We start from the raw sequence: 18,605 nt of genomic DNA on the forward strand, positions 1-18,605 counted from the left end.
TAGCCATGCTCGGGGACGGTGCATTCTGGGAATTGTAGTCCCCTCAGGCCCTGGCGCGACACCGAGACCAGCACCAGAACTACAGAGCCCGAAATGCACCGCGGCCCGCCCTCCGCGGGCCGAGGGAGCGAAGGGGACGCGGCCGCCATGTTGGGAGTGCTGAGGCGAGTCTGAGGACGCTGGCTGAGGCGTGCGGCAGCGCTGGAGCCGAGTGGTGGTACGGTGGGGACGCTGAGGGGAAGGACTAGCCGCTCGGGGCGCTTCGGGCGTGAATGTGGGAGCCGGGAGTGGAGGCGTCTTTGGACACTGGTGTAGGGCGAGGTCGACTGGAAGCGCATCGTAGCCCCTAGTTTGGAGGTGCTGCGGCCTCACGGTGCCGCGGGGAATGCGGAGGGCCCTGCGCCTCTTGCTCCCTTTTCTAAATCAGGGGTTGAAGGAATCGCTTTATTTCTGGGCTCTGAGCATCATTTTGACCGGATAACAAGTCGGTCGGGACGGATGATGTCTTCGTTGGGATGCGGGGATCCCGGGCGGCGACCCTTTAGCTTTTCGTCCAAGAAATACGCTTCTTCCTCATTTCCCCACCCCCGACATACACACGGAGCTGGGATACTCGCTTCCAAATTTTTATTTGTCGTCTTGTCATTCTTTCCTCCCTCCCCCTCCGCAAGACTTCAGACACTCCCTGTGGTTTTTCCTACTGGAAGGATTTGCAGATGGGGCCAAAGAAATCGGTGCTGGCAGGTAGCTGAGCCGGAAAGGGCCGATGCTCCGGCCCCGCAGGGACGAAGAGGAGAGGCCTGAAGGAGTAACACCCGGGTTTAAGACAGCGTCGTCGGACCAGTAGCGAAAGGGGAGAGGTGTAGAAAAGCGATATTCTTTTCAATGATAAGCCGAGCCACGGCTGGCGATCAGTTTCCGGAGAACGCTGATTCTCCTCAGCCCCGCGTGTATGAAAGGACTGCTGAGAATGAATGGCCGTAGCACCAGTTTACTTAAAATACATTTAGTGTGGAGTCTGTGACACTCCAGATAGTTGGTTGCCTTTATTTTTTCTGTTTCTTTTTTCTTTTCCTTTTCGGTTGGATTTAAAGACAGATTTTCTTTTTTAAACTAACGGAAAGCAAACTTACTGGGCTTTATTTGGCCCACTAACTAAAATGAACTGTATTTTTTTTCCAGTTGTGTTACTAATACAATAATGTGTGTTTGTTCTTTTTCAGAACCTCTCGGCACTGTGGGAAGATGGGAAATTTCCTCCCGAGTGTTGTCTGAAGGGTTAAAAATGCTGATATCCTAGTGTTCTCCCCTGCCCCCTCCCCCTCCTTTTGCCCATTATTCTGAGAACAAAATTATTAACTAGTTACTCTGGGTCACTGAAGGTATGCACTTCAACTCTTACAGGAGCTAATAAAGTTGCGATGATGAATGGATCCTCCTATCAAAGAAAGGCTAGAGAGAATGATTTTAAAAAACCAAAATGTGGTAGATGCCTTCCAGATGTATGCAGATGATAACTACAAAAACAGTTTTATGAAGAGTGTTCTTATATGTCATGTTTCTGGAAACAGGTCACAAGATATGTAGTTTTGTTTCTTTGTGAAGCAAAGGTAATGTGCGTTGGTGTCATTTATCAATTATTACAACAATGGAAAAGTCTCATAAATATTTGTTATTTGAAAACACCTTCTTTGCAAGTAACGTTGGTAAGTATAGGAAAAGGAGTAAATGTTTATTCTTTCCTTCCAGACCTTCAATTTAAAATTATGTGTTAAGAGAAAATAGATTTTGCAAGTATACGTTTTGGCTTAGTTTCTAATTATCTTTGCAAGGGTGGTGATTCAAGGTTTTTATGTCATTATCTTATGTAAATTTAGTATGAGTCTTGTTCATTTTATATTTATAGAAGTGATAACCTCAATTTAAGTTACTGTGGAGGGAATTTGGAGGGAAAAAAGCAACAGATGGCTCAGTAATCCTGTGAGAAATGAGGCCTTATATAATGCAATGGTTTTCTATAATTTGTCATATGTTTGGGCAGTTTGAAGTTTTTCCAACCTTATAGACAATGGACATCTAGCCATAAAGAAATTAAACATCTATTTAATATCTTAAAATTAAAACTCCATGAGTTTTAATCTTTATTACCTTTTAGGGAAAAAATCCTGCACTATTCTTTTAGTAATCTCATTTGCAATTTGAGGAGTTGATGATGCCAGCTTCTAAGAGAATAAGTTCAGTGCCCCAGAGAAAAGTTAGGAAAACTTTGTTAAAGTGGAATTAGGAAGGAAGCGGATGTAGCTCAGTGGTTGAGTGCCTGCTTCCCATGTACAAGGTCCTGGGTTCAATCCCTGGTACCCCCTAAAAAAAAAAAGGTGGAATAGTAATACCTTAGGTAGATAAAGCAACTTGCATTCTTTTCTCTCTCAAAAGAGAATTATGGGGAGCAGATGTGGCTTAAGTGGTTGAGCATCTGCTTCCCACATGGGAGGTCCAGGGTAAAATGAAAACAAACAAAACAAACTCGGGAGCTGATTTGGCTCAGTGGTTGAGCATCAGCTTCCCACATAAGAGGTCCCAGGTTCAATCCCTGGTCCCCCAGTACCTCAAAAAAAATTATGGCATTGATTTGTTTTGTAGTTATAGGTAACTAATTGTATTAGCCAAAGGGGTGCTATGCAAAGTACCAGAAATCTGTTGGTTTTTATAAAGGGTGTTTATTTGGGTAGAAGCTTACAGTTACAGAACCCTAAAAAGTCCGAGTCAAGGTTGCTTTCTCACCAGCCGCCATATTTTGAAGCAAGATGGAGGGTGATCTCTGCCTGGTCTCTCAGGGCTTCCTCTCTGTCTCTGGCCTAGGGCATGTTTCTTTCTAGGCCTGCTCAGCTGCTCTATTATCTTCAGCTGCGAACAGGTGAATGGCTCTTATCTCCCCAGGACTCCAGTATCAAAACTGACCTATCTTTCGAGTTTTCTGTGTTCCATTTACATCAGCCCCATCAAGGGGGTGGGGACTCAACCTGAGTCATGCCTTACTGACATGGTTGAATCAAAAGTCCTAAACTGATTTTACCAAGTAAATTTATGACCTTTGCATTTAATACAATCAAAGGGTATCAAACCGAGAAGAATAGTTTACAAACATAATCTTTCTCTTTTTTGGAATTCATAAATAATATCAAACTGCCACATTCATTAAAGAGTATTGAGTCAATTCCTGTTAGAGCAAAGGATTTTTCAACAGGGGTAAGCATCAGACTCACCTATAGGACTCCAAAAGTATGTAGCTATTGCCTACCCCATCGCTGTTTATTCTCCAAGGTTGGAATGAGATAATGTGTATTTTAAAACTACAGGTAAGTCTATAGGGTTGGGTGGAGTAGTCCTCTATATCATTATTAGTGTTTTTGTAGTGTGTCATAAAGTGATGACAAGCTTTGGCAAAGATTTTAGATTTTTATTGTAAACTGCTAATTTAGTACAGTTTCTTCTACCAAATTCTCATATACATTATTAAATATACCAAATGAACTTTGGAAACATGTAGGTGAGAAATTCACCTGGAGAGACATTTACACATGGCAGTTGAAGTAAGGATCCATTTTAACCTTAAAAGTACCACAGTATCCTGATTTACCTGTATTTCTTAGAGTGAGAATTTAGCCTAATACCAAGTAAACGTGATAAGGAACAACCGTAATAATTCTGAGCTTTAAACAGAAGTATCTAGAAAGTGGCAACAATATATTTTATTTTTTAGAATTCTCAGAATAATTTATTTCTAACTTATTGTGTCTCCATGAAAGAATTTTCCCATTTACTTCAAGACCCTCTTTGGTAAATCACCTTTTTTTTTTTGCCTTAAATCTTACACTTTAAAACTCTGTTCAGAACTTTTAATGCAAGCTTTCCATTGTTTTTCTTTACTCTTTACACTTATTTTTTTCTCGTGATACTCCTAAGATTTTAAATTATTGTATAATTCAGTTCATTTATGATATATATTATTTTAATGGGATCTCAGACAATTTTAAAACAACAGTATACCTTAAACCTGCTTTATATTTTAGTTAATGCTTCAACCAGGAAATTTACATATCTCTTTGTTAGAGGAACTTGAGGTCTTTAAATGGTTGCCTGTTGAGTTTCAATTTCAGTTAATTCAAACTTTGCTTTTCAAAATGGTTTCATACAAATGTTGAATGTTCAAAGCTTCCTCTTTACAGATAAAGAAATAAACTTATATTAGCGTGGGGTCAGGTAAGTCTATCCCTTATTCCCATCAAATATACCATCATATAATCTTGGTAACATTTCCTTTTTGGAAGCATAACTATAGCTATATAAAGCATTTTTCAGGTATATCAATAATTCTGAAGTGAATCAAGCATAGAGAACCATGGCTCTATCCCTTTATTTTTATTATTATTAATATGGGTAATACTCTTGAGTGGTCAGTAATCTAAGTCTAGATTCCTAAAGGCATACTTTGTCTCATGGTCATTTGTTCAGTTACTGAATAAATGTTATTTTTAACAGTACTATAATTAAGTTAATTGGGGTTCTGTTTAAAGAGGGTTAACACTATAAAAAACAAGTAGAATTTAGTAGAACAAGGGGTTTGAGAGCCACTGAAATCAGTCTGCTAATGATTAATAGTTTATTGCTAAACCATCCCAAGTTCTTTGACCAAGTTAAAGTCCTAAATGTAAACGCAATCCAGTAGAACCTAGGCCTACACATCCTGATTATGGAGTCCATGGCAAGCCCTTTGAAGGGCTTGTTTTGAAGACAGGCCTCATTAAAAGGGGAGGATCTTAAATACGGTTTAGATTTCAAAAAGATCCCAGTTTGGTGCTTCTGCTAATAACTGGCTGGGTCACCATGGTCAAATAAAGCTCTGCATCAGTGAAAGTGAGGTACTAAGGTTCCTTTTAGCTCTAAATTCTTTTGACTCGGTTACTAAGTTTGCATGAAGTCTTTGCAGTTAAGGTACTGTAACATTTTTTTTTTAAGATTTTATTTCTCTCCCCTTCCCCTTCCCCTTCCCCACTTGTCTGCTCTCTCTGTCCATTCGCTGTGTATTCTTCTGTGACCACTTCTATCCTTATCAGCGGCACCAGGAATCTGCGTTTCTTTCTGTTGTGACATCATGTGTCACCTCTCCGTGTGTGCAGCGCCATTCTTGGACAGGCTGCACTTTTCCTTTGCGTTGGGCGGCTATCCTTACGGGGCACACTCCTTGTGCGTGGGGCTCCCCTACACGGCGGACATCCCTGAGTGGCACGTCACTCGTTGCACGCATCAGCACTGCGCATGGGCTAGCTCCACATGGATCAAGGAGGCCCGGGATTTGAACCCCGGACCTCCCATGTGGTAGGCAGACACCCTATCCATTGGGCGAAGTCCACTTCCCTACAACATTCTTAAATCCATACCTGAAGAGTGGGAAGACAAGACCTAAGACAAGTATTTGAAACAATATTTAAACAGCCCCAGGATTCAAACACTGGTCCTATCTCCTATCTCTCATAGAGGAGTAAAGCCCTCTTGAAGATAGTATGTGATTAAGTGCTCTGCAGAGTGTCTTGGATTCCTGCAGTTGAAATCTGTCTTGAATGACTCCCTCAGTATCAGAAAAGTAAGTCTCGGTGATAATAGCCCCGAGGTGGGGTTTAAATAAAATAATCCGTATAAAGCATTTAGCAGGAATGTGAGCATGTGGTAAACTGAGTTTTAGGAAAGTAGTCCCAGAGTAGCTGAAGCACCCACGGACAGAGATTAATTCAGAGGTACTTTTCCAACAAATAATTTGTGAGTCAAATTTGTGTGACAAATCCCTGCTGAAATGCAATCTTACTTATTCCTTTGATATAGTAGTAAATCTTTAAAGCCCAGACCACATAAAGAATATGACTCCTGTTATCAAGACTTACTGGGAGTGCCTGGGGTGGCTGAATAAAAATTTTGAAAAAAATACATAACAGGATTTTGCCCATGTACTCAGTAGTTTGAAAAAGCCCCTTAGTTTATTTAAATCAGGCCCTGGCTTCATTGAGAATCACTTTAGTTGATTACCTAAAAGAAAATGATGATGTTCCAAATTATGGAAAATGTTAGAATTGTTTCATTCCTCACAAAGCTCTGAAATACTACTTATATTCTAAGCTATGAAGTTTGAGGAAAAAGGTATCTGTTGTCTGCCTTTCAGCATCACTCCTTTCCAAAGTAGAATCAATTTTCTACCTGTCTCAGAAATAAAGTGCCGGCAGTTCAAAGGTGATGTTGGCCCTGCAGTTACATTGAAAATTACTCTAACATAAGCACAGGTTTGAGTAAATACGTGGAAAAATAAACATTTTACCAAAAAATCCTTTTCAAACTTCACCTTAGGTTGGGCTAAATGTTTTCTATAGTATACATTTTCTGTAAGTGAACACAAATGAGAATGCCAGAGTTAAACAGTTGGAGTTTCTGTGGGGAAAATCAGTAATTCACTGTGGACAATAAGAGGAAACTTCTCAAATTTTTGACATTTTTACTTTGAGTTGGCAATATATGGGAAAATGTTTTCTAATGTCAGAAGTTAGTGAATGAGTAACAGGAAAGCAAGCCCTCCTTATTATACCATTTTATTTCCCCAGTTTAGATAAGGTAGCCAGAATAGTTATATGAAGGTGAACTTATAAAAATATGCTCATGAACATAGCCATTTAAGGAAATTCAAGCTGTAGACATGCTCATTTGTAAACTAAATACATATTCAGAATTCTTAATTTGGTATAAAATCTGAGGATACTGTCTGTACATGACTTGCTATAAAGATTAGTCCTCTGAGTTCTATTGTAAGACCTTTTAGGGAATGTTGATCAGTGTCCACATCTAATCCCTGATTTAATGACTAGCATAGCAGGTAGTTGTGTATCAAATCGAATAGCCTTATCAAATTGAACATACTTGTTTAAGCTACTCCACTACCAGAGAAATAAAATAACCATAATCCTTGACATAACCTGAATATTTTTTTAAAACTTTGAGCCAAAGTAAAGCTCAGCTCTTCCTGCCTTCACCCACCAGATGTTTATCCATTACTCTAATATTAAATAAATGGGAAAATTTAGTTTCTTCAGCAGTTGTTCCCATCAAACTGGACTGTTCATTCTCAGCTCAATACCAGCATATGTAGAGCCATTTCCTTATAATTGTTTTGGAGTGTTTTATATGCAAGATAGAGAAATAGGGAAAAACTTTAATAAGCACTGCAGTAAAAATTGCTGAATTGTTTTTGCCTTCAAATGATAATATATAAATACATTATTGCAAATGACAGATGTAGCAGAGCACTTCCATTACAGTTGTGATACTGTAACTAAATAGGTTACCTGAGTGTGATATAAATGACTTTATTGGTCCCAGTCTAGATGGGATACTTTACTAAATAGTGTGGTACAACAGTCTGTCTTAACGTGAGATAGTAAAAGGGTTTACATTCTTTTTGCATTTATTTTATAATTAATGCCAAGAATCTCCATTATGACCCTTTTTGTATATCTGTATATATTTAATGTTGGACAAAATTGTTTGCTTCTGGGTTTTCTTGCTGCTCCGTAGACAATTCATGAGCAATTTTTGCTTATCATCCAGTGGTGTATTTTCCTGAGATGGGTTGCTGGATTTTTTTGTTTTATAGATAAATCTCACTTTTTACTGTCATCTTTCTCATTCTTAGATCCTGTTTGGCATTTGTTGGATTTCTGGATTGTTAGTATGGAAAGTCTTAAAAATAAATGGAGTCGTGAGGAGAAGCCAGATTTCAGGATTTGAGGAGTAAATGAATGTGAGGTAGGGAGAGAAATTGAAATCTAATATGGATATATTCTTTTAAGAAGTTGGACTGTAAAGGAGGCAAGAAATATGGGTTAGTAAAAGAGTATATTGGGTTGAAAGAAGGTTTAAAATGGGAGTAGAGGCATGATTCTATTTAAATTTCCCAATTTAGAGACCAAAATCACATTCTATCTTAGGGCATAATGTAATCTAGGTACTAAACTTGATAATTTCCCAAAGGAATCTGAGGACACTTAAAATTAAATCTTGTTGTGAAGTCAGGCACATGGCAGAGGAGAAGAGTGCTGAATTATTTTTCTAATTTTTCCTACATGATACTCTGCTTTCCATTTATTTTTCTTTCCCGTATTTGCTAGTTTTCAGATCTCTTCAATTGTTTCACGGCTACCTATTTAACCAAACTTGTGTTCCAGTAATAGTACATCTTGATGATTCTATTCCAAAACAGCATAGCAATGGCTAGGAGTTCAGTTTTTGGGAAGTTACTTGATCCTAAAAGGTGAAGCTTGCTCTTTATACCTATATCATTAATATCTTGCAGCCAAACCTAACTGGGGTCCTCACAACCACTAGTAGATCAGTTTGTACTCAGCTGAGCTACAAGGTTAGGCTTAAACAGGATTTGTGTTTTTCTTGTCCAGCTATGTTTGAGATACGTTACCTAGAAGAGGAGAAATCTGAAGTAGTTGAATTCATCAGATAACTTCTGTGAGGAGAGTATGAATGAGTGGAAATACAGAGCTGTGCACAAGGAGAGAAAAGCAACTAACAAGGCAACCGAGTTCTCCAAAAGTGGGAAATCTAATTCTGATACAGTTATGAGTTAACTGTTCCCTTATTTGAAGTCATCCTCATCCCATTAACCAGTAACTTAAATGAGCTGTTCTCTCTACTGATTTACCTGGCAGAATAAATGGAAAGAAGTCAGCAAAAGAAGGGCGCAGCTAAGACAGATAAGGATTCAGTATATTCAAAAAAATTATCAAAGAAAGTTGGTCATTGTAGGTCCTGGCACTGTAATCCAGTATGTCCAAAAGTGATTTAATTTGCTCTAATGAGATACATATCAGAAGGAATAACCTGAGGTATTTCCAAAGCAAAAAAAAAAAAAAAAATGTGGCTGTCATTGAATTTTTTTCTCTGTTGTAAGTTAGCACATTTTGAATACTATACATAGTGTAAGGCCCCAGTACGTTCAAAGGGACTCCCCAAATCTCAAAAATGTAGGCAAATCCCTGATTTTATGTCAAGGCTAATACCTATTCCTGGCAAATATAAAACTTCTGTATTTGTCAACCATTTCATCTCTTTTGGGGAATTTTTTCTCCCTCCTTGGGAGGGCATGAAAATACAAATGGTAATTACTTGTTCTGAGCCCCAAATTAAACTGGATTAGAGCGCTATTTGATAGCCCTGTTCACGGATCAGTTGATAATTCAGGGTGATTATTGTTACTATTATTGACTTACTACCTATTTAGTAGTCTGAGATAAGGGATAAATTTAAACTTCATGTAGACTTCATTTATGTGCTTGAACCTTATTCTGCTCTTCAATAAGAATTATGGTCTACTTAAAACACAACATTAACAGATAACTGGAAGGTAATTTATGACACCAGCAAGGGCATTGCTATTAAAATATTTGTTTTAGTTGAGGCCAAAAATAGAACAGCCCATCTGCCACACTATTTGTTTATTATATACAGTGATGGATAAGTCCATTTTAGATCCCATGTGAGCACGGGAGGTTGGTTTACTCATTAAGAGTACAGGCTTTAGCAATATAAAGAAGGGGGTTTGAAACAACACATCGCATGACTTTGGGCATATTCATCATTCTGAGATGTCCACATAAACCTACTTCCTTGGGTTACCCTAGAAATTGAGGAAATATATGGAAAATGCTTAACAATTAGCATTTAAAAAGCACTACAGTGTGGCTTAGAATATAAAATCTGGAGCCAACTATTCTGGGTTGAAATAATATTTCTGCCAGTTACTGTGTTGGCTTTATTAGAAAATTATTTAACTGTGTCAGCATCTCTTAGGGTTGCAGTAAGGATTAAATGAACATGTAGGACACTATTGCATGTGAGATCACTTTTTATTACAGGCAAAAAGTTTTTGCTCACTATGGGATTCATTAAAAATAAATCCTATATTCCCCTTAAAAATTAAATCATTTTTTAAAAAATGAGTATCGCTTTATCTTGGTATTAGATGTCAATTTTCCATCAGTTTTTACTGTTTACCAAATACTTTGATTTGTAAATGTGGTGTGTCTCTGTGTGTGCATTTATAAGTACACATGATGTACAATTAGCTGAAAAACTCCATCACTAAATTTAAAGATTGAAATAATGAAAGGATTATTTAAGTTAACACTAAACTATTTGCAGGGTTTGGTCTGCAAATACCTCAAGTGACTTCAAGCTGTATGGTTTACATGAAGAATATTAGAGCTGTAAGAATTCCAAAGGCATAGCTAAGTGGAAAGAACTGCTTTGGAATCAAGCCTGAGTTCTGAGTTTCTACTCTTATAGTAATAACTATGTTAGCTTAGGCAAATTGAATTTTTGAATCCTTTTTTCCCCTGATGTTTAGAGCACCAAAAACAGTTCATTTTCTGTAATGTTTTGTAGTGTGATCTACAGACTTTGAGCATCAGAATTTCCTGGGATACATGCTAAAAGTGCAGAATATAGGTTCCCAAATTAGATGTACTGCTTATAAACCTGAGGGCGAGGTCTGGAATTGGCCTTTATATATATAGTTATATTATGGTTTTGCTATCTTTTTTTTTTCTCTAAGATCCATAGATCACACAAAATCTGAATTTTTAATAAGCTCACCAAGTGATTACTTTCCACCTAATTCCCTCATTTTAGTTGGAAGAATCAAGGGAAAATAACTTGCTGAAATCTGACTTCCAAATATAGGACTCCTCTTCCTTTTTTGTGGTCCTAATTGTCTTCTTTCCATTATCCTCCAGTACTTTTTCTTGCTGCAATTCCAAGTCCCATATCCCAAAAAATTTTTAATGTTCCTGTGCAAACAAGATAGTGTCACATGAATAATACCAACCACATGAGTACATATTGCTTATATAGATGGGTACATAATAAAATTCTTTTAGGGAAATGAACTTCAAATTATATGATCCATTTCATGGCTTCATCAAAAGTATTTGATTAAAAACATTTTAATAAGCCCTGTAGTACTTTATTAAAGACATCCATCATATCAGTATTTTGGGGGCACAGTTCCAACCAACTCAATTTTTTTCATTCACAAGTATATATTGAGTAACTATCAAATCCAAGACACTGTAAGTGCAAAGATGACTATGAACTTGTGTCATGGACCCCTTTCAAATTACCTGCAACAACTGTCATGGGATACGAAAATAGTTCAATTGTGACACGTTCACAGATACGTCTACAACTACTGACTTTATTACAGAAGTAACTTCCCCCTGGAAACTTGTGGACTCTGAATTTTATCCATGGGTCCCAGATTAAGAACCCTAGTTAAGTGCTCGCTTCGGCAGCACATATACTGAAATTGGAACGATACAGAGAAGATTAGCATGGCCCCTGTGCAAGGATGACACGCAAATTCGTGAAGCGTTCCATATTTAAAAAAAAAAAAACCCTAGGTAAAACTTTTTTTTTTTTTTAAGATTTATTTATTTATTTAATTCCCCCCCCTCCCCTGGTTGTCTGTTCTTGGTGTCTATTTGCTGCGTCTTGTTTCTTTGTCTGCTTCTGTTGTCGTCAGCGGCACGGGAAGTGTGGGCGGCGCCATTCCTGGGCAGGCTGCTCTCTCACGCTGGGCGGCTCTCCTCATGGGCGCACTCCTTGCGCGTGGGGCTTCCCCATGCGGGGGACACCCTTGCGTGGCACAGCACTCCTTGCGCGCATCAGCGCTGCACATGGCCAGCTCCACACGGGTCAAGGAGGCCCGGGGTTTGAACCGCGGACCTCCCATATGGTAGACGGGCGCCCTAACCACTGGGCCAAAGTCCGTTTCCCCCCAGTTAAAACTTTTAAAGATTTATTATTTAGTTTAATTCTCTCCACCCCCCCCCCCAGTTGTCTGTTCTCTGTGCCCATTCACTGTGTGTTCTGTGACCGTTTCTATCCTTATCAGCGGCACCGGGAATCTGTTTCTTTTTGTTGGTCATCTTGCTGTGTCAGCTCTCCATGTGTGCGGCGCCAATCCTGGGCAGGCTGCACTTTCTTTCCCCCTGTGTGGCTCTCCTTACGGGGCGCACTCCTTGTGCATGGGGCTTCCCTACGCAGGGGACCGGCTCCACGGGTCAAGGAGGCCTGGGGTTTGAACCTTGGACCTCCCACGTGGTAGGTGGACGCCCTATCCACTGGGCCAAGTCCGCTTCCCTAATTAAACTTTTAATGATAGGATTTTTCTTGTTCTCACTGCTTATTCAAGGTATGATTAAGATATTTTAGAGACTCGAGCACTGAAATTTGTGATGCCTTACCCCATAGAATTCAAAATCTTATGGTGAAGAGTAAGATACTTTTAGAAATTACTAAATTCCCTCCATTTGTTTAGTTGGCGGGGGGGGGGGGGGGGGGCGCGGGGGCGGCGCAGGGCTACTTGAACGATGTCTGAAAGTGTGATGCAAGCTTGTCTATATCCACTACACCTGGCACCATCCTAAGGGCTCAATGACATTTCGAATATTTTCCCATGAGGAGTACATAATTTTAGAGAACACTTCAGGCACAACGTGAAAAATGGAGTACCACAGTAAGGACTAAATGCTCAATTTGCTCTATAATAAATGAAAAGATTAGAGGTTTATTTGTAACCTATAGGGCTAGCATCCTTAGATGGTTCCAGTAGATTATAAACTCCTTGAAGGTAGGATTTTTATCTTTTGTTTACTGTGTCTGATGTACTTAGGCCACTAAGTAAATCACTTCCTATATCTTTTTCCTTTTCCAGGATACAAAAAAGAAAAGGGATGGGAATGTATCTCAGCTCTCTATTTGCACAAAAGAAAACTACCCTTTGGCCAATGGCTATATCTTTGGGTAAACTATAGGTACTCAAAGAATGAGCCTTTCCCAAAAGGAGAAGTACACACTTGTAAATTTATTTTAGCTTAATACATCATCTCTTGCCAAAAATTATTGAAATAGCATAATAACTGGGACCATGACTTCCACTGCTTTACAAGTTAATATCTGAAGCACAGTGTTGCTCATGTCACTTGCTTGTTTAAAAGAATGGCTCTCCAATACAAACTTTTTTTCAATAAAGATTTTATTTCTCCCCACCCCTTTTTGTTTACACTTGCTGTGTCTGTCATCCTTGTTTCTTTAGGTGGCACAGGAAACTGAACCCAGGACCTCTGGTGTGGGAGGGAGGTGCCTAGTTGCTTTGAGCCACTTCCATTCCCTGCTTTGTTTTGTCTCTATGTTTTTCTTCTTGTGTCTCTTGTTGCATCAGCTTGCTGTGCCTGCCTGTCATGCCAGCTTGCTGTCTAGGAGGCACCTGGAACTGAGCCAGGGACCTCCCATGTGGTGGTAGGAAAGAGCTCAGTCGCTTAAACCACATCGGCTTCCGCAAGGCAAACTTCTTATAGCTTTCAAGATTTCCTTAATATGGGCCAGACTTTGTTTTTATACATTTAAAACTTTATTAAACTTTTTAAAACTTTATTAAAGTCATTTATATAAATGGAGACCTAATCATGGATGTAATGAAAACTTTGTAACCATGCCATTTCTCCCAAAATTTACTATAAATTCAGTGCAACCCAATCAAAATTCTACCTGGATAATTTAAAGAATTCAACAAACATCATTCTAAACATTTTATGGAAGAATATATATTCACAAATAATTTACGTTTTTCTTTTTTGAGGTACAGGAACTGGAGATCAAATCCGGGACCTCTTATGTGCGAAGCCAACACCCATCCCTTGAGGCACATCGGCTTCCTGGAGTTTATTGTTTTTTTGTTTTGTTTTTTTTTTTTCATTTATTTGCTTGTTTGTTTTTTTGCTTTTAGGAGGCACTGGGGACTGAACCCACGACTCCCATGTGGGAGGCAGTAGTTTAGCCACTTTAGCTACATCCACTCCCCTTCAACTAATTTTTTTAAAATTTAATCTGGTTATGGCATCAACTCAGTGCATCACTTTGCTGCACCACACAGGTCTGGGATGCTTTTTTCCTTTTTTTTTTTTTTTTTTTTTTTTTTTTTACCAGTAGGTCCTGGGGATCGAACAGGATCCTCCATGTGGTAAATGGGAGCGCAATTGCTTGAGCCACAGCCACTTCCCCCTTCAACTAATTTTAAACTACTCTCAACTAACCCTTGACTCTGGACAAACTGAACATTTTTCCAGTAAACAATTCATGACTCTGAATCTTCAAGCTTTTACTTGCTGTATTCCCTCTGTATGAAATGCTTTTATCTCATCTGTATATCCCAGTAATTTCGAACCTTCAAACCCAGTGCATAAACCACTTCAAAGATATTTCCTAAGCCCCTTCCACCACCATAGATTTGAAGTAATCTCTCCCTTTTCAGAATCCTATCACTTTTTATGTCTTATGGCAGTTAGCACATTCAACTTTGAAGAGCTATTTCTTCTGGTGGACCTTGAGTTCTCAGGATAGCCTATGGCTCATCTGTGGATCTACAGAACCTAGCTCAGTTCTTTACACACAGCTTTCAACTTGTTTGTAAAATGAATAAATATTTTTCAACACTGAAATTCATTGTTCTGTTGGAGAAATAGTCTGGGAGCTCTATATTAGAGAACTATGCCCTTATACAGTGAAATCCCAATCTGAAATGGTACTGCTTCAAAAAACTTTGTAAGGATGGATTAAGAAAGTCAAAGAAAAATCACTCATATCCAGAAACATAAGATCTCTCTAAATACTTAAGAAATCTGCAAACACTTGGAACTCTTTAATGTTTGAAAGAATCTAGTTATTTTTGCTTAATCTTCTATTTTACCTTTGTGCAAGCCATGTATTTTTTACTTTGTTTCATGCTTACTTTTCAGTAGTAGTTTAGGAGAGTGCAGTTTTTCATACCATTGCTTTAATATAACCATTGATTAATGTTTACTGATTAGGTGGGAACCTTTTATGTGTCAGTATGTATAGTGATTTGTATATCTCTCACCGTCACAAAAGAAAGAATTTAAGATTTGACAAACAAAAGTTTTAAGACACAACTTACTTCTATGTCCTTCTGAGTTTTTTAGGGCAAACCTTATTTCAAGTATCCAAAGTATCACACATTGTGTCCGAAGTATCCTGATTTGAAATTCAGAAAATATGGTCTACATAAACAGACTGGAAATGGGAAAGAATACTGGATTAGGAACCCCTACTTCATACATGAGGTAGAGAAATGTTAGGAAGTGATCAGCCTTGAGTTACCAGATCTATAATCCGTAAATCAGATCTCCAGAATCACCCCTCCAAGTTCTCATACCATTTTGCCCATTATAATTACATTCTAAGCTGTCATTATGAACCTTATAGTCCTGTTTCTACTCTTGCCACTTAAAAGAGGAGGAGGAAGAAGGCAGTGTCATTCCATTGTTATTTAATGGACTTAGGGAATAACATTTGCTATGATTCCTACCTAAAAATTTGAAATTTCCAAATCTTGCTACTTTGGTGCAACCCCATATCCTTGAAAAAAAAATTATATGTATTTCCTGTTCTACAGTAAGTGAGCATGCTTGATTTTAGAATTTACTCTTAAAATATATTTACCTTTGCATTTTAAAATAATGAAATGTACTTCGTGCTTACACAGTCCTTTCCAACTAAATATTCAAAAAGCACAAGTAAATATTGAATAAGTTGTTAAAGAGAGGGAGGAGGGGAATTTCATGAATTTGCTTTAAAATTCCCTGGTCTCAATTTGAGTTTGGCCAATTACCTGGCACTCTTTGTCCAACAAGAGGAAAGTGGTACTAGCCAGCTGCTATTAAAGTAGATCAAGATTTTAAAGAGCACAAAGGCAGCCCATAAAACGCCCACATGTCCATTCCCAAAATAACACCCTTTGGCACGTTCACACATGTAAAATCGGAAATTTAAAGTTAATTAGAATTTCATTCTACAGATAGGGAAACTGGATACTAGAGGCAAAACCTGGCCTGATCTATGTTGATGTGAAGCTATTTATAGGCTTTGTCTTTCCTACTTGGTATGTGCATTCAGTCATTTCACAGCAGAAATATTGTTTGAGCATGGTATGTTGCTCCAGACCCTGCTGGGAATATTATGTGATATACAGTATAAGGACCCTATTGCTATTGTAAACTGAAGAAAAAAAATTCTAAATTCTGGATCACATCTGGTCCTAAGAATTTAGAATAAGGGACTATGAACATGTAGTTATTCCCTTTCCAGAATAGATGACTAGGTGATTTGGTGCTTAGAAGTATGACCACATGTTCCAGACTTTACAGATAGTTTTCATTTTAAATATTTCTTTTTAACTTGGCATCCTTAGGTCACATGACCCAATTAGGTTTTCAAAATAATTATGAAATACTTTCATGAATAAACTACCTAACATTTATCACTTGGCCTGGCAAAAGTAGAACCAGTGACTACTTGCAGGCCAGTGGAGAAAGAAAAACACTTTAAATTTATGATGCTGATAAATATATTGTCTAATATATATATTATCAGACCAAAAGCTGATTATATGGTCTGAGAAACAACTTGATTCTACCTTCCAATTCTCTTCCCTTTTTAGCACAAAGCTGCAAAATTACTGGCTCGTAAATTGGTAAATTGCCTTTAGCAGTCAGATACTGGTCTTACCAGTAGACAGTATACTGACTTAGTTTTCTACCTGGCACACACAGTAAGCATAGTAATTGTGTAATAGGTAATTAAGCTGTTAAATTATAAAACTTTTATGAATTGCTTAGTTCAAGTAGTAATTGACTTTGATCACGCCTTATCACCTAATCCTTTTGAAACAGATTTTGCATTTTTGAAGAGGACTGTTTGAGACAATCAAGGGAACATAATGTTTCTTGATGAAATCCTACTGGCCAAAATGGGAGACTGAATTGGAATCCTTGATTCCCAACACATCAGAACTAACTGTCCGGACTAGTCCATAAAAGGGACAGGTAAAGTGGGCCATAATATTTGAAAATAAAATATTGTTATACTAGAAGGAAAAAGAATAGCAGCTATGTTTGGTAGGGGAAGCATAGAGAGATTGAGAGGTGATGAATTTTGTGTCTTTATTATTATTATTATTGGAATAATGAAAGTGCTTTAAGAATGATTGGTGTGGCACTGGCCATTTTATCCAGGTTGTGCACCTGTTCTTGCAAGATCGTTAATAAAATTCTTTTCTCCTCCACACACAAAAAAAGAATGATTGACGTGAAGAATGCACAAATATCTGATTACATCAAGTACCATTGTACAGTTTATATGGATTTATACTTTATTAATATGTATCAATAAATTTGATTTGTTGATAGCTGAGTTTTATGTCATTTTGTATTTAATGTCATGAACTAAAGCTGTTAGTGTAACGCTTTAATTTATCTTCTATAAGAAACCTGCTTAATGTCTCCAAAATGGCTTGGTTTTTAGTGAAATTGTTTGCTTTGGTATCTTATTCTTTATGATAACAGAAGCCAAGAAAATGCAGTTTTGTCAAAGGCTGTTCCAGCCTCGATTATTTTAAAACAATCAAAACAACTTCTAAAATTGGTCAGTTAGAGCTGCATCCCTCGAGTCTATTTTCCTGTCACAAGGTTTTTCCTCATCAGTCATACCTATATGAAAACATAAAAGGGTCTCTCTTACACACTGTAACACTAATGTTCATAATAGAACGTTGAGATAGGTTACTTCCATACTTCGCCCACACTCAGTCTTTCCCTACCCTTTTCCCTCTTTCATTGCCCACTTATGTTCTATACAACTAACCAGACTGAGGGTATATGATCACTAAGTTGTACATTTCTTTGAGAACAAGAGCTATACCATATTTTCAGATTTCCTTCTGTGTCTAAAACAGCTTTTGTTTCTTCAGCAAATGTTTATATTGACTATCCAGAAGGTGTCAGATAATATACTAGGAAGATACTGGGGATATCAAGATAAATAAATAAAAAAAGGCATCAGTCGTTATGAGTAGGAGGGGAGGAATACTTGATTTCTCGGTAAGCTATCAAGCAGGATGCTTTTTCATCTCAGTTCTGGGGCTAACAACATGTAACCTTCAAAACAGATGGCCCTTCTGTTCTTAAGCAATCCAGTTGCTTTGACTCTAGCCTCTCTAATTAAAATTTTAGAGACATCTTATTAATTTTCACCAATCTTCCATAGTCCTCACTTCTAATTTTCCCTTTTTCATTTACCCCAGCCCACCAGGATCAGGATCATTATATACATACTTCTTTTAACTGCTCTCAATTTATTTATCCACTTAGATAATAGATATTTAGGCTGTTTTGTTTTTTAGTTTTCCTTTTATAAGCAGAAGTGCAATGAACATCCTTGTATAAATCTCAAATCTTGTGCAAATATGTGACTGTTTCTCTAGTATATACCCTTAGAAGGAGAACTGATAGGTCATATGGTATATACACCTTCAGTTATACTAGATACTGCCATCATCAACATCATTTATCTATATTTTTATCTTCTTTTTGTTATTTGGGTTTTCTCTTCCATTTTCCTCTGCCAAGTTTTCCTTTTCCTGT

The 18,605-nt window shown here is 37.8% G+C and overlaps 1 long non-coding RNA gene and 1 other non-coding gene across 2 annotated transcripts; both read left to right on the forward strand.

Moving 5' to 3' along the window:
* Positions 1-129: 129 nt before the first annotated feature.
* Positions 130-17,371, forward strand: LOC131280110 (uncharacterized). Its single transcript, XR_011649995.1, has 2 exons — positions 130-15,248; positions 16,857-17,371. It is a non-coding gene; the product is annotated as an uncharacterized lncRNA (long non-coding RNA).
* LOC131280339 (U6 spliceosomal RNA) lies at positions 11,384-11,490 on the forward strand. Its single transcript, XR_009187826.1, has one exon. It is a non-coding gene; the product is annotated as a U6 spliceosomal RNA (small nuclear RNA).
* Positions 17,372-18,605: the final 1,234 nt, after the last annotated feature.

Source organism: Dasypus novemcinctus, chromosome 10 (genome assembly GCF_030445035.2).
Source record: "Dasypus novemcinctus isolate mDasNov1 chromosome 10, mDasNov1.1.hap2, whole genome shotgun sequence".
Lineage (NCBI taxonomy): Eukaryota > Metazoa > Chordata > Mammalia > Cingulata > Dasypodidae > Dasypus > Dasypus novemcinctus.